The 13,655-nt window shown below is 38.6% G+C and overlaps 1 non-coding gene across 1 annotated transcript; it reads left to right on the forward strand.

Annotated features, from left to right (window-relative positions):
* The first annotated feature begins 9,391 nt into the window (after window positions 1-9,391).
* On the forward strand, window positions 9,392-9,499 carry LOC148553077 (small nucleolar RNA R71). The gene has a single exon (XR_015893716.1). It is a non-coding gene; the product is annotated as a small nucleolar RNA R71 (small nucleolar RNA).
* Window positions 9,500-13,655: the final 4,156 nt, after the last annotated feature.

The following is a 13,655-nucleotide window of genomic DNA, read 5'->3' on the forward strand; positions in this document are numbered from 1 at the left end:
TCCCTAAACTTGGAAAACCTCAAAATGCGCTCCTTCCACAAGCCCCAAGCTTCCAACTCCTCACCAACTGAATTTCCAGCTTCCAAAGCTCAAATCAAGTATCCAACATCCACCAATTTGATTTCAATTTATACAATTTAATCTAATACCACACAATTTCACCATAATCAATATAGGATTACAAAATTTTAATAATTCACAAGGGTTTAACAGTTTCTTACCTCACCCACGAATTAATTGGACAAAACCCAACAAGTTCCTCAAGCTAGATCAATCCTAAAACATCAAAATACCAAAATATTTAACACCCATTAACTACAATTTTGAATTTGAAAGGAGAGACTGGGTGATAAATAGCTAATTTCTTACCACTTCGGTTGGATGATTTTGGAGAGTTCAATGCGATAGTTGCGTAGCCGTAAATGGTGCAGCGATCGGAACTCCGAATTGAGAGATATGGAAGATTGAATTTTGGGATAAGGGTTAAGGTTCCTTGAGCTCCCTTTCCCCAAGTTCAGGATGCTCTTTGTGATATGGGGGAGGAATTGGCTGAGCTTTGCCTTATATATGTTGGGTTTTGGGTCCAGTTTAGACCCAAACTAACCGGCTCAGTCCGTTGGCCCGTTTTTGGACCAAAATTTTTAAAATTAGTGTCAAAATTTGTATTTTTAATATTTTTACCTCCTTATATTATAAAAATTTAATTTCTTAATTTTTTTAAATAATAATTAGTTTATTAGCTAAATATTTATTAATTTAGCAGGATTTACATCCTATTTACCTAATTAAGAATTTTGTCCCCAAAATTCAGATTCAGTTACCTGAAAATAGGTGCCGGTAGTCATTCCTCATTTCTGACTCAAGTTCCCACGTGTGTTACTCAATTCTAGCTCGACTCCAAGCCACCTTTACTAGCGAAACTTCTTTTCTGCGCGACCGCTTAATACTAGTATCGTCAATTCAGACCGGAGTCACTTGAAGCGTCAGATCCTCTTTCAATTGAACTGATTCTAGTTCTAAAACATGGATGGCATCAGAAGTGTACTTCTGAAGCTTCAAAACGTGAAATACGTCGTGCAATTTTGAAAGATACAGGGGTCCGCTATCCGATATCCCACCGGCCCAATTCTCTTCAGAATCTGAAATGGACGGATATAACGAGGACTTAGTTTCTTTGTCTTGATCGCTCTACCCACTCCTATTGTTAGAGTAACCCTATGGAATACATGATCTCCTTTGTCGAATTCTAAAGGTTTCCGTCTCTGATCGGCATAGCTTTTTTGGCAGTTTTGAGCGGTAAGTATTCTGTTGCGGATCTTCTTAATTTGCTATGTGGTTTCAGCTACTAACTCAGGCCCTAATAAACCCGATTCTCCAACTTCATACCAACATAATGGAGATTGGAACTTTCTCCCATACAGAGCCTCATACGGAGCCATTTTGATGCTCGCATGGTAACTATTGTTGTATGCAAACTCCACTGGCAGCCTATAATGATCCCAACTTGCCGGTTGATCCAGCACACAAGCCCTCAATATATCTTCCAGAGTTTCTATCGTCCTCTCTAATTGACCATCGGTTTGAGGATGGTACGCAGTACTTAGGCTCAATTGAGTTTCAAATGCTCTTTGGAAAGCCCCCTAGAACCTTGAAGTAAAACGAGGATCTCTATCAGAAACTATAGTTGTAGGCACACCATGTAGCCTATAACACTCTAATATTCAAATTCTTATACTCGAGTCATAAGTCAATGATAATAATATAGTACGACTCTCAAGGTGGATTTATAATTGAATGAAATTATTAAACAAGAATCTTGAAAAGGAGTAAAATAAAATCGTGAATCGGGACCACTCACGTATCGATAAAAGAAAGATAAAGCGCGTTCAGAAAATGACATATATATAAGCATAAGTAAATAGCCACCAGTCGTGACTTGCAAAGTTTAGGCCAGCTAGGATTACAGTAATAAAATCAGTTTGACAACATTGTTTTTCTATCTCTCCCAAAATATACATCAAGGCCTCTATAGGCAAGTTGCAAAAGAAATAAATACATACATACATATTTTTCAAAATAAAACAAAAGTAAAACAGAAGTCCAATAAGTTTCGCCATCTCTCAGATGAATCACAGCTCACTGCTGAGCACCAGGACCTGCATCTGAAAAGTAGAAGATATATACGGAATGAGAATCCCCAACCCATAGTTTGTTTGACTGGTTGTAATTAACACTATTTTGTTTAACTTGTTTAAAAAGCATACACTGCTTCTTTAATGTATATATGTGAATATTAATGTAAATGTTATTGGAAATCTAATGTTAATGAAAAATCTAATATTAATGTATATATCTGTTGGAACTGTCTGGCTGCTATTTTTTTCTAGGTTCACAGTGAATAGATTCAGGGTATTTATCAAATATTAAGAGCCCCAAAAACACAAATGAACCGAAAAAGTGCATATATCACTATTGTAGAGAGTAACTTGAAAAAAATGTTTATATCGGTATTCAGTTTCAGAAACACCTGAACTCTTTGACATAACAGAATAAAGTGACTATTCAATAAACAAAAAAGTGACTATTCAATAAACAATTTCAGAAAGCTAATTTGAAAAATAAAAAAAGTGACTATCCAGTAAAGACTAACATCAATCAGAAATTAACCTTCCTATAACTTCAATGAACCGAAATTTGCTCATACATGAATGGAAGTTTATCTTAATAAAACTTGAAACTCCTATAATCCTCTCCGGGATTCATATCCTGTGCATTGTAAAGGCTGGAGCTTGACTGAATCATTGATCCACCGTTGGTGCACGAAATTGTGATGTCCAGGCTCAAACAATCCCTGGCAACATGAGCAACTTGGTACGCGCAATCGTGATTACACTTTGATTATATTAAATTCATGGCTCTTTCTTTCCCTGGCAATGGCGCCAAGAACATGGTGCCAATACCATGGTTCACAACTTCGATACAACTAACCAGCAAGTGCACTGGGTCATCCAAGTAATACCTTACGTGAGTAAGGGTCGAATCCCACGGAGATTGTTGGTATGAAGCAAGCTATGGTCACCTTGCAAATCTCAGTTAGGCAGATATAAATTGATAATGGTGTTTTCGAATTTAATATAATAAAATAGGGATATAAATACTTATGTAATTCATTGGTGAGAATTTTAGATAAGCGAATGGAGATGCCTTCGTTCCTCTAAACCTCTGCTTTCCTGCTATCTTCATCCAATCGGTCTTACTCCTTTCCATGGCTGGCTTTATGCAAGGGCATCACCGTTGTCAGTGGCTACATCCCCTCCTCTCAGTGAAAAATATGCTCACATGCTCTGTCACAGCACGGCTAATCATCTGTCGGTTCTCGATCATGCTGGAATAGGATTCACCCTCCTTTTGCGTCTGTCACTAACGCCCAGCACTCGCGAGTTTGAAGCTCGTCACAGTCATTCAATCATTGAATCCTACTCGGAATACCACAGACAAGGTTTAGACATTCCGGATTCTCTTGAATGCCGCCATCATTCTAGCTTACGCCACGAAGATTCTGGTTAGGAGATCTAAAAGATATTCATTCTAGCTTATTTCATGTAGAACGGAAGTGTTTGTCAGGCACGTGTTCATAGGGGAGAATGGTGATGAGCGTCACACATAATCATCACCTTCATCACGTTCTTGGGTGCGAATGGATATCTTAGAAGCGAAATAAGATGAATTGAATAGAAAACAGTAGTACTTTGCATTAATCTTTGAGGAACAGCAGAGCTCCACACCTTAATCTATGGAGTGTAGAAACTATACCGTTAAAATTACATAAGTGAAAGGTCCAGGCATGGCCGAGATGGCCAGCCCTCAAACGTGATCTAAGATAGCATACAACTGATCAAAGATTTTCAAAAAGACTAGTAAAAGGTCCTATTTATAATAAACTAGTCACTAGGGTTTACATAAGTAAGTAATTGATGCATAAATCCACTTCCGGGGCTCACATGGTGTGTGCTTGGGCTGAGCCTTATCTTTCCACGTGCAGAGGCCATTTGTGGAGTTGAACGCCAGGTTTTGATCCATTTCTGGCATTCAACTCTGGTTTTGGATCCTTTTCTGGCGCTGGACGCCAGAATTGGGCAGAGAGCTGGCGTTGAACGCCAGTTTACGTCGTCTATTCTTGGCCAAAGTATGGACTATTATATATTTCTGGAAAGCCCTGAATGTCTACTTTCCAACGCAATTGTAAGCGCGCCATTTCGAGTTCTGTAGGTCCAGAAAATCCACTTTGAGTGCAGGGAGGTCAGAATCCAACAGCATCCGCAGTCCTTCTTCAACCTCTAAATCTGATTTCTGCTCAAGTCCCTCAATTTCAGCCAGAAAATACCTGAAATCACAGAAAAATACACAAACTCATAGTAAAGTCCATAAATGTGAATTTAACATAAAAACTAATGAAAACATCCCTAAAAGTAACTAGATCCTACTAAAAACATACTAAAAATAATGTCAAAAAGCGTATAAATTATCCGCTCATCACAACACCAAACTTAAATTGTTGCTTGTCCCCAAGCAACTGAAAATCAAATAGGATAAAAAGAAGAGAATATACTATAAATTCCAAACTACCAATGAAACATAGCTCCAATCATATGAGCGGGACTTTTAGCTTTTTGCCTCTTGAATAGTTTTGGCATCTCACTTTATCCATTGAGGTTTAGAATGATTGGCATCTATAGGAACTCAGAGTTCAGATAGTGTTATTGATTCTCCTAGTTCAGTATGATGATTCTTGAACACAGCTTTTTTATGAGTCTTCGCCGTGGCCCTAAGCACTTTGTTTTCCAGTATTACCACCGGATACATAAATGCCACAGACACATAATTGGGTGAACCTTTTCAGATTGTGACTCAGCTTTGCTAAAGTCCCCAATTAGAGGTGTCCAGGGTTCTTAAGCACACTCTTCTTTTTGCTTTGGACCTTGACTTTAACCGCTCAGTCTCAAGTTTTCACTTGACACCTACACGCCACAAGCACATGGTTAGGGACAGCTTGGTTTAGCCGCTTAGACCAGGATTTTATTCCTTTAGGCCCTCCTATCCACTGATGCTCAAAGCCTTGGGATCCTTTTTATTTGCCCTTGCCTTTTGGTTTTAAGGGTTATTGGCTTTTTCTGCTTGCTTTTTCTTTTTCTTTCTATTTTTTTTCTATTTTTTTTCGCCCCTTTTTTTTTCTGCAAGCTTTGTTCTTTGCTGCTTTTTCTTGCTTCAAGAATCATTTTTATGATTTTTCAAATTATCAAATAACATGTCTCCTAGTCATCATTCTTTCAAGAGCCAACATATTTAACATTCTTAAACAACAACTTTAAAAGACATATGCACTATTCAAGCATACATTCAGAAAACAAGAAGCATTGTCACCACATCAATATAATTAAGCTAAGTTCAAGGATAAATTCAAAACTCATGTACTTCTTGTTCTTTTGAATTAAAATATTTTTCATTTAAGAGAGGTGATGGATTCATAGGACATTCATAACTTTAAGACAAAGTTACTAACTACTAATGATCATATAATGAAGACACAAACATGGATAAGCACACAACATAGAAAACGAAAAATAGAAGAAATAAGAACAAGGAATGAATCCACCTTAGTGATGGTGGCGTTTCCTTCTTGAGGAACTAATGATGTCCCTGAGCTCTTCTATGTCTCTTCCTTGTCTTTGTTGCTCCTCCCTCATTGCTTTTTGATCTTCTCTGATTTCATGGAGCATGATGGAGTGCTCTTGATGTTCCACCCTTAGTTGTCCCATATTGGAACTCAATTCTCCTAGGGAGGTGTTAATTTGCTCCCAATAGTTTTGTGGAGGAAAGTGCATTTGAGGCATCTCCGGGATCTCATGGTGATGAGCTTCATACGCCTCTTGAGCTCCATGAGTGGGCTCTCTTGCTTGCTCCATCTTTTTCTTAGTGATGGGCTTGTCCTCTTTGATGAGGATATCTCCCTCTATGTCAATCCCAGCCGAATTGCATAGGTGGCAAATGAGGTGAGGAAAGGCTAACCTTGCCATGGTGGAGGACTTGTCAGCCACCTTGTAGAGTTCTTGAGGTATAATCTCATGAACTTCCACCTCTTCTCCAATCATGATACTATGGATCATGATGGCCCGGTCTATAGTAACTTCAGACCGGTTGCTAGTGGGAATGATTGAGCATTGAATGAACTCCAACCATCCTCTAGCTACAGGCTTGAGGTCCAATCTTCTTAGTTGAACCGGCTTGCCTTTGGAGTCAATCTTCCATTGAGCTCCTTCTACACATATGTCCATAAGGACTTGGTCCAACCTTTGATTAAAGTTGACCTTTCTTGTGTAGGGGCGTGCGTTCTCTTCCATGTTTGGCAAGTTGAACGCCAACCTCACATTTTCCGGACTAAAATCTAAGTATTTCCCCCGAACCATTGTAACATAGTTCTTTGGATCCGGGTTCTTACTTTGATCATGGTTCTTGGTGATCCATGCATTGGCATAGAACTCTTGAACCATTAGGATGCCGACTTGTTGGATGGGATTTGTTAGAACTTCCCAACCTCTTCTTTGAATTTCATGTCGGATCTCCGGATACTCATTTCTTTTGAGTTTGAAAGGGACCTCAGGGATCACCTTCTTCTTGGCCACAACATCATAGAAGTGGTCTTGATGGGCTTTGGAGATGAACCTTTCCATCTCCCATGACTCGGATGTGGAAGCTTTTGTCTTCCCTTTCCCCTTTCTAGAGGATTCTCCGGTCTTAGGTGCCATCAATGGTAATGGAAAAACAAAAAGCTTATGCTTTTACCACACCAAACTTAGAATTTTGCTCGCCCTCGAGCAATAAAAGAAAGAATAGATGAAGAAGAAGAAGAAATGGAGGAGAGGGAGAGGGTGATGTGGTTCGGCCAAGAAGGGTGTAGAGGGGTGTGTTGTGTGAATTTGATGAAGAATGGAGGGCTTTATATAGGTAAGGGAGGGGGGAAAGGTTTCGGCCATATGGGTGGGTTTGGGTGGGAAATTGGTTTTGAATTTTGAAGGTAGGTGGAGTTTATGAGGTAGATTTATGGGGAAGAGTGGATGGATGTGAGTGGTGAAGAGGTGATGGGGAAGAGAGTTTGAGGTGATTGGTGAAGGGTTTTTGGGGAAGAGTGTTTATGGGGTTGTGTGAAAGAGAGTGGTGAGAAGAAGTGAGTGGAGGTAGGTGGGGATCCTGTGGGGTCCACAGATCCTGAGGTGTTCAAGGATTTACATCCCTGCACCCATTAGGCATGTAAAAATGCCTTTGCACACAACTCTGGGCGTTCAGCGCCAGGTTAGTGGCCATTTTGGGCGTTCAACGCCCATTTGTGTGCCATTTCTGGCGTGAACGCCAGAACCATGCCTATTCTGGCGTTCAGCACCCAGAGGCTGCCCATTTTGGGCGTTCAGCGCCAGAACCATGCTCTGTTCTGGCGCTGAACGCCAGACAGATGCTCCTCCAAGGTGTGATTTTTCTTCTGCTGTTTTTGATTCCGTTTTCAATTTTTATATTTATTTTGTGACTCCACATGATCATGAATCTACAAAGATATATAACTAAGAAAAATATAGTTAGATAAATAAACATTGGGTTGCCTCCCAACAAGCGCTTCTTTAATGTCAATAGCTTGACAGTGGGCTCTCATGGAGCCTCACAGATGTGCAGAGCTTTGTTGAAACTCTCCAACACCAAACTTAGAGTTTGGATATGGGAGTTCAACACCAAACTTAGAGTTTGGTTGTGGCCTCCCAACACCAAACTTAGAGTTTGACTGTGGGGGCTCTGGTTGACTCTGCTTTGAGAGAAGCTTTTTCTGCTTCCTCTCCATGGTTGCAGAGGGGGATCCTTGAGTTTTAAACACAAGGGAGTCCTCATTCCATTGAAGGACTATTTCACCTCTGTCAACATCAATCACAGCTCTTGCTGTGGCCAGGAAAGGTCTTCCTAGGATGATGGATTCATCCTCTTCCTTTCCAGTATCCAGGACTATGAAATCAGTAGAGATGTAAAGGCCTTCAACCTTTACTAACACGTCCTCCACTTGTCCATAAGCCTGTTTTCTTGAACTGTCTGCCATCTCTAATGAGATTTTAGCAGCTTGCACCCCATAGATTCCCAGTTTCTCTATTACAGAGAGGGGCATGAGGTTTATTCTTGAACCAAGGTCACACAGAGCCTTAAAGATCATGGTGCCTATGGTACAGGGTATTATGAACTTTCCAAGATCCTGTCTCTTTTGAGGTAATGTCAGTTGATCCAGATCACTTAGTTCATTGATGAACAAGGGAGGTTCAACTTCCCAAGTATCAATGCCAAATAATTTGGCATTCAGCTTCATGATTGCACCAAGAAACTTGGCAGTTTGCTCTTCAGTAACATCCTCATTCTCTTCAGAAGAGGAATACTCATCAGAGCTCATGAAGGGCATAAGGAGGTTCAATGGAATCTCTATGGTCTCTAGATGAGCCTCAGAGTCCTTTGGTTCCTCAGAGGGAAGCTCCTTATTGATCACTGGACGTCCCAGGAGGTCTTCCTCCTTGGGATTCACGTCCTCTACTCCCCTTGTAGGTTCGGCCATGGTGCTTATGTCAATGGCCTTGCACTCTCCTTTTGGGTTCTCTTCTGTATTGCTTGGGAGAGTACTGGGAGGGATTTCAGTGATCCTTTTACTCAGCTGGCCCACTTGTGCTTCCAAATTTCTAATGGAAGACCTTGTTTCATTCATGAAGCTCACAGTGGCCTTGGATAGATCAGAGACTAGATTTGCTAAATTAGAAGCATTTTGTTCAGAGTTCTCTATCTGTTACTGAGTGGATGATGGAAAAGGTTTATTATTGTTAAACCTGTTTCTTCCACCATTATTAAAGCCTTGTTGAGGCTTTTGATCCTTCCATGAGAAATTTGGATGATTTCTCCATGATGAGTTATAGGTGTTTCCATAAGGTTCACCTAAGTAATTCACCTCTGCTATTGCAGGGTTCTCAGGATCATAGGCTTCTTCTTCATAAGAAGTCTCTTGAGTACTGTTGGATGCAGCTTGCATTCCATGCAGACTCTGAGAGATCATATTGACTTGCTGAGTCAATATTTTATTCTGAGCCAATATGGCATTCAGAGTATCAACTTCAAGAACTCCCTTCTTCATAGGCGTCCCATTACTCACAGGATTCCTTTCAGAAGTGTACATGAACTGGTTATTAGCAACCATGTCAATGAGTTCTTGAGCTTCTGCAGGCGTTTTCTTTAGGTGAATGGATCCACCTGCAGAAGTGTCCAGTGACATTTTTGATAGCTCAGATAAACCATCATAGAATATATCCAGGATGGTCCATTCTGAAAGCATGTCAGAAGGACACTTTTTGGTCAACTGTTTGTATCTTTCCCAAGCTTCATAGAGGGATTCACATTCTTTCTGTCTGAAGGTTTGAACATCAGCTCTAAGCTTGCTCAGCTTTTGAGGAGGAAAGTACTTGGCTAAGAAAACCGTGACCAGCTTATCCCAAGAGTTCAGGCTGTCTTTGGGTTGAGAATCCAACCATAATCTAGCTTTGTCTCTTACAGCAAAAGGGAAAAGCATGAGCCTGTAGACTTCAGGATCTACTCCATTAGTCTTAACAGTATCACATATCTGCAAGAATTCAGTTAAGAACTGAAAAGGATCTTCAGATGGAAGTCCATGAAACTTGCAGTTCTGCTGCATCAGAGAAACTAATTGAGGTTTCAGCTCAAAGTTGTTTGCTCCAATGGCAAGAATGGAGATGCTTCTTCCATGTAAATTGGAATTAGGTGCAGTAAAGTCACCAAGCATCTTCCTTACATTATTATTATTTTCGGCTGCCATCTCCTCTGCCTGTTCGAAAATTTCTGAAAGGTTATCTCTGGATTGTTGTATTTTAGCTTCTCTTAGTTTCCTTTTTAGAGTCCTTTCAGGTTCTGGATCTGCTTCCACAAGAATGTTCTTATCCTTGCTCTTGCTCATATGACAAAGAAGAGGGCACAGAAAAATAATAATAATAGAAATCCTTTATACCACAGTATAGGGATTCCTTTGTGAGTAGAAGAAGAGGGGGAGACAAAGAATGTAATATAATGGAAGAAACACAACTGCGAGGAAGGTTGAGATGTGAGATGAGATGTTAGTAGATGAATAAATAAATAGAATAAGATGAGAGAGAAGGAATTTTCGAAAACAATTTTTGAAAAAGAGTTAGTGATTTTTGAAAATAGTTTTTGAAAAATGTTAGTAATTTTCGAAAATTAAGATTTAAAATTTAAAATAATTAATAAATTAAAAAGAAATTTTGAAAAAGGGGGAAGATATTTTCGAAAATGAGAGAGAGAGTTAGTTAGGTAGTTTTGAAAAAGTTAAGAAACAAACAAAAAGTTAGTTAGTTAGTTGAAACAAATTTGAAAATCAATTTTGAAAAGATAAGAAGTTAGGAAGTTAGAGAAGATATTTTGAAATCAAATTTTTGAAAAAGATAAGAAGATTTTTTTGAAAAGATATGATTGAAATTGTTTTTGAAAAAGATTGGATTTTTAAAATCACAATTAATGACTTGATTCACAAGAAATCACAAGATATGATTCTAGAACTTAAAGTTTGAATCTTTCTTAACAAGCAAGTAACAAACTTGAAATTTTTGAATTAAAACATTAATTGTTATTGTTATTTTCGAAAATTTTGATATAAAAATAAGAAAAAGATTTTTGAAAAATATTTTTGGAAATTTCAAAAATAACTAAGAATTTTGAAAAAGATTTGATTTTTGAAAAAGATTTTGAAAAAGATAAGATTTTCAAATTGAAAATTTGATTTGACTCATGAGAAACAATTTGATTTTAAAAATTTTTGAAAAAGTCAACTCAAATTTTCGAATTTGATGAGAGAAGAAGGGAAAGATATTTTTTTGATTTTTTTGAATTTTTAATGAAGAGAGAGAAAAACAAGAAAAATGATGCAATGCATGAAATTTTTAGATCAAAACAATGAATGCATGCAAGAATGCTATGAATGTCAAGATGAACACCAAGAACACTTTGAATGTCAAGATGAACACCAAGAACATATTTTTGAAAAATTTTTTTAATGCAAAGAAAACATGCAAGACACCAAACTTAGAATTCTTTAATGCTTAGACACTAAGAATTCAAGAATGCATATGAAAAACAATAAAAGACACAAAACAAAAAATCATCAAGATCAAACAAGAAGACTTACCAAGAACAACTTGAAGATCATGAAGAACACTATGAATGTCTGAATTTTCGAAAAATGCAAGATGCATATGCAAGTGACATCAAACTTATGATATGACTCAAGACTCAAACAAGAAACAGAAAAATAAATATTTTTTATTTTTATGATTTTCTAATTTTTTTGGATTTTTTTCGAAAATTATTTGTAAAAGAAAAATAAGGATTTCAAAATTTTTAATATGAATTCCAGGAATCTTGCATTCTTAGTCTAAAGCTTCAGTCCAGGAATTAGACATGGCTCACTAGCCAGCCAAGCTTTCAATGAAAGCTCCAGTCCAAAACACTAGACATGGCCAATGGCCAGCCAAGCTTCAGCATTTAACATTAGAGTATATTGCTCTTGATAACAAATTGCTGCCTTAGTCCAAATAAATTTAGACATGGCTTTACAGCCAGCCAGGCTTCACACGCTTCATGAAACACTAGAATTCATTCTTAAAAATTTTGTATAAAATTTTTGAAAACATTTTTTTTTTTCGAAAACAAAGGAGAAAATTTTCGAAAGATTTTTGAAAATTTTTTGACAAGAAAACAAAAAGAAAGTTACCTAATTTGAGCAACAAGATGAACCATCAGTTGTCCAAACTCGAACAATCCCCGGCAACGGCGCCAAAAACTTGGTGCACGAAATTGTGATGTCCAGGCTCAAACAATCCATGGCAACGTGAGCAACTTGGTACGCGCAATCGTGATTACACTTTGATTATATAAAATTCATGGCTCTTTCTTTCCCTGGAAATGGCGCCAAGAACATGGTGCCAATACCATGGTTCACAACTTCGATACAACTAACCAGCAAGTGCACTGGGTCATCCAAGTAATACCTTACGTGAGTAAGGGTCGAATCCCACGGAGATTGTTGGTATGAAGCAAGCTATGGTCACCTTGCAAATCTCAGTTAGGCAGATATAAATTGATAATGGTGTTTTCGAATTTAATATAATAAAATAAGGATAGAAATACTTATGTAATTCATTGGTGAGAATTTCAGATAAGCGAATGGAGATGCCTTCGTTCCTTTGAACCTCTGCTTTCCTGCTATCTTCATCCAATCAGTCTTACTCCTTTCCATGGCTGGCTTTATGCAAAGGCATCACCGTTGTCAGTGGCTACATCCCCTCCTCTTAGTGAAAAATATGCTCACATGCTCTGTCACAGCACGGCTAATCATCTGTCGGTTCTCGATCATGCTGGAATAGGATTCACCCTCCTTTTGCGTCTGTCACTAACGCCCAGCACTCACGAGTTTGAAGCTCGTCACAGTCATTCAATCATTGAATCCTACTCGGAATACCACAGACAAGGTTTAGACTTTCTGGAATCTCTTGAATGCCGCCATCATTCTAGCTTACGCCACGAAGATTCTGGTTAGGAGATCTAAGAGATATTCATTCTAGCTTATTTCATGTAGAACGGAAGTGTTTGTCAGGCACGTGTTCATAGGGGAGAATGGTGATGAGCGTCACACATAATCATCACGTTCTTGGGTGCAAATGGATATCTTAGAAGCGAAATAAGATGAATTGAATAGAAAACAGTAGTACTTTGCATTAATCTTTGAGGAACAGCAGAGCTCCACACCTTAATCTATGGAGTGTAGAAACTCTACCATTAAAATTACATAAGTGAAAGGTCCAGGCATGGCCGAGATGGCCAGCCCTCAAACGTGATCTAAGATAGCATACAACTGATCAAAGATTTTCAAAAAGACTAGTAAAAGGTCCTATTTATAATAAACTAGTCACTAGGGTTTACATAAGTAAGTAATTGATGCATAAATCCACTTCCGGGGCCCACTTGGTGTGTGCTTGGGCTGAGCCTTATCTTTCCACGTGCAGAGGCCATTTGTGAAGTTGAACGCCAGGTTTTGATCCATTTCTGGCGTTCAACTATGGTTTTGGATCCTTTTCTGGCGCTGGACGCCAGAATTGGGCAGAGAGCTGGCGTTGAACGCCAGTTTACGTCGTCTATTCTTGGCCAAAGTATAGACTATTATATATTGCTGGAAAGCCCTGAATGTCTACTTTCCAACGCAATTGGAAGCGCGCCATTTCAAGTTCTGTAGCTCTAGAAAATCCACTTTGAGTGCAGGGAGGTCAGAATCCAATAGCATCCGCAGTCCTTCTTCAACCTCTGAATCTGATTTCTGCTCAAGTCCCTCAATTTCAGCCAGAAAATACCTGAAATCACAGAAAAACACACAAACTCATAGTAAAGTCCAGAAATGTGAATTTAACATAAAAACTAATGAAAACATCCCTAAAAGTAACTAGATCCTACTAAAAACATACTAAAAACAATGTCAAAAAGCGTATAAATTATCCGCTCATCAACCGTCAAAA

This window comes from Arachis ipaensis, chromosome B7, assembly GCF_059453495.1.
Source record: "Arachis ipaensis isolate K30076 ecotype BB chromosome B7, ASM5945349v1, whole genome shotgun sequence".
Lineage (NCBI taxonomy): Eukaryota > Viridiplantae > Streptophyta > Magnoliopsida > Fabales > Fabaceae > Arachis > Arachis ipaensis.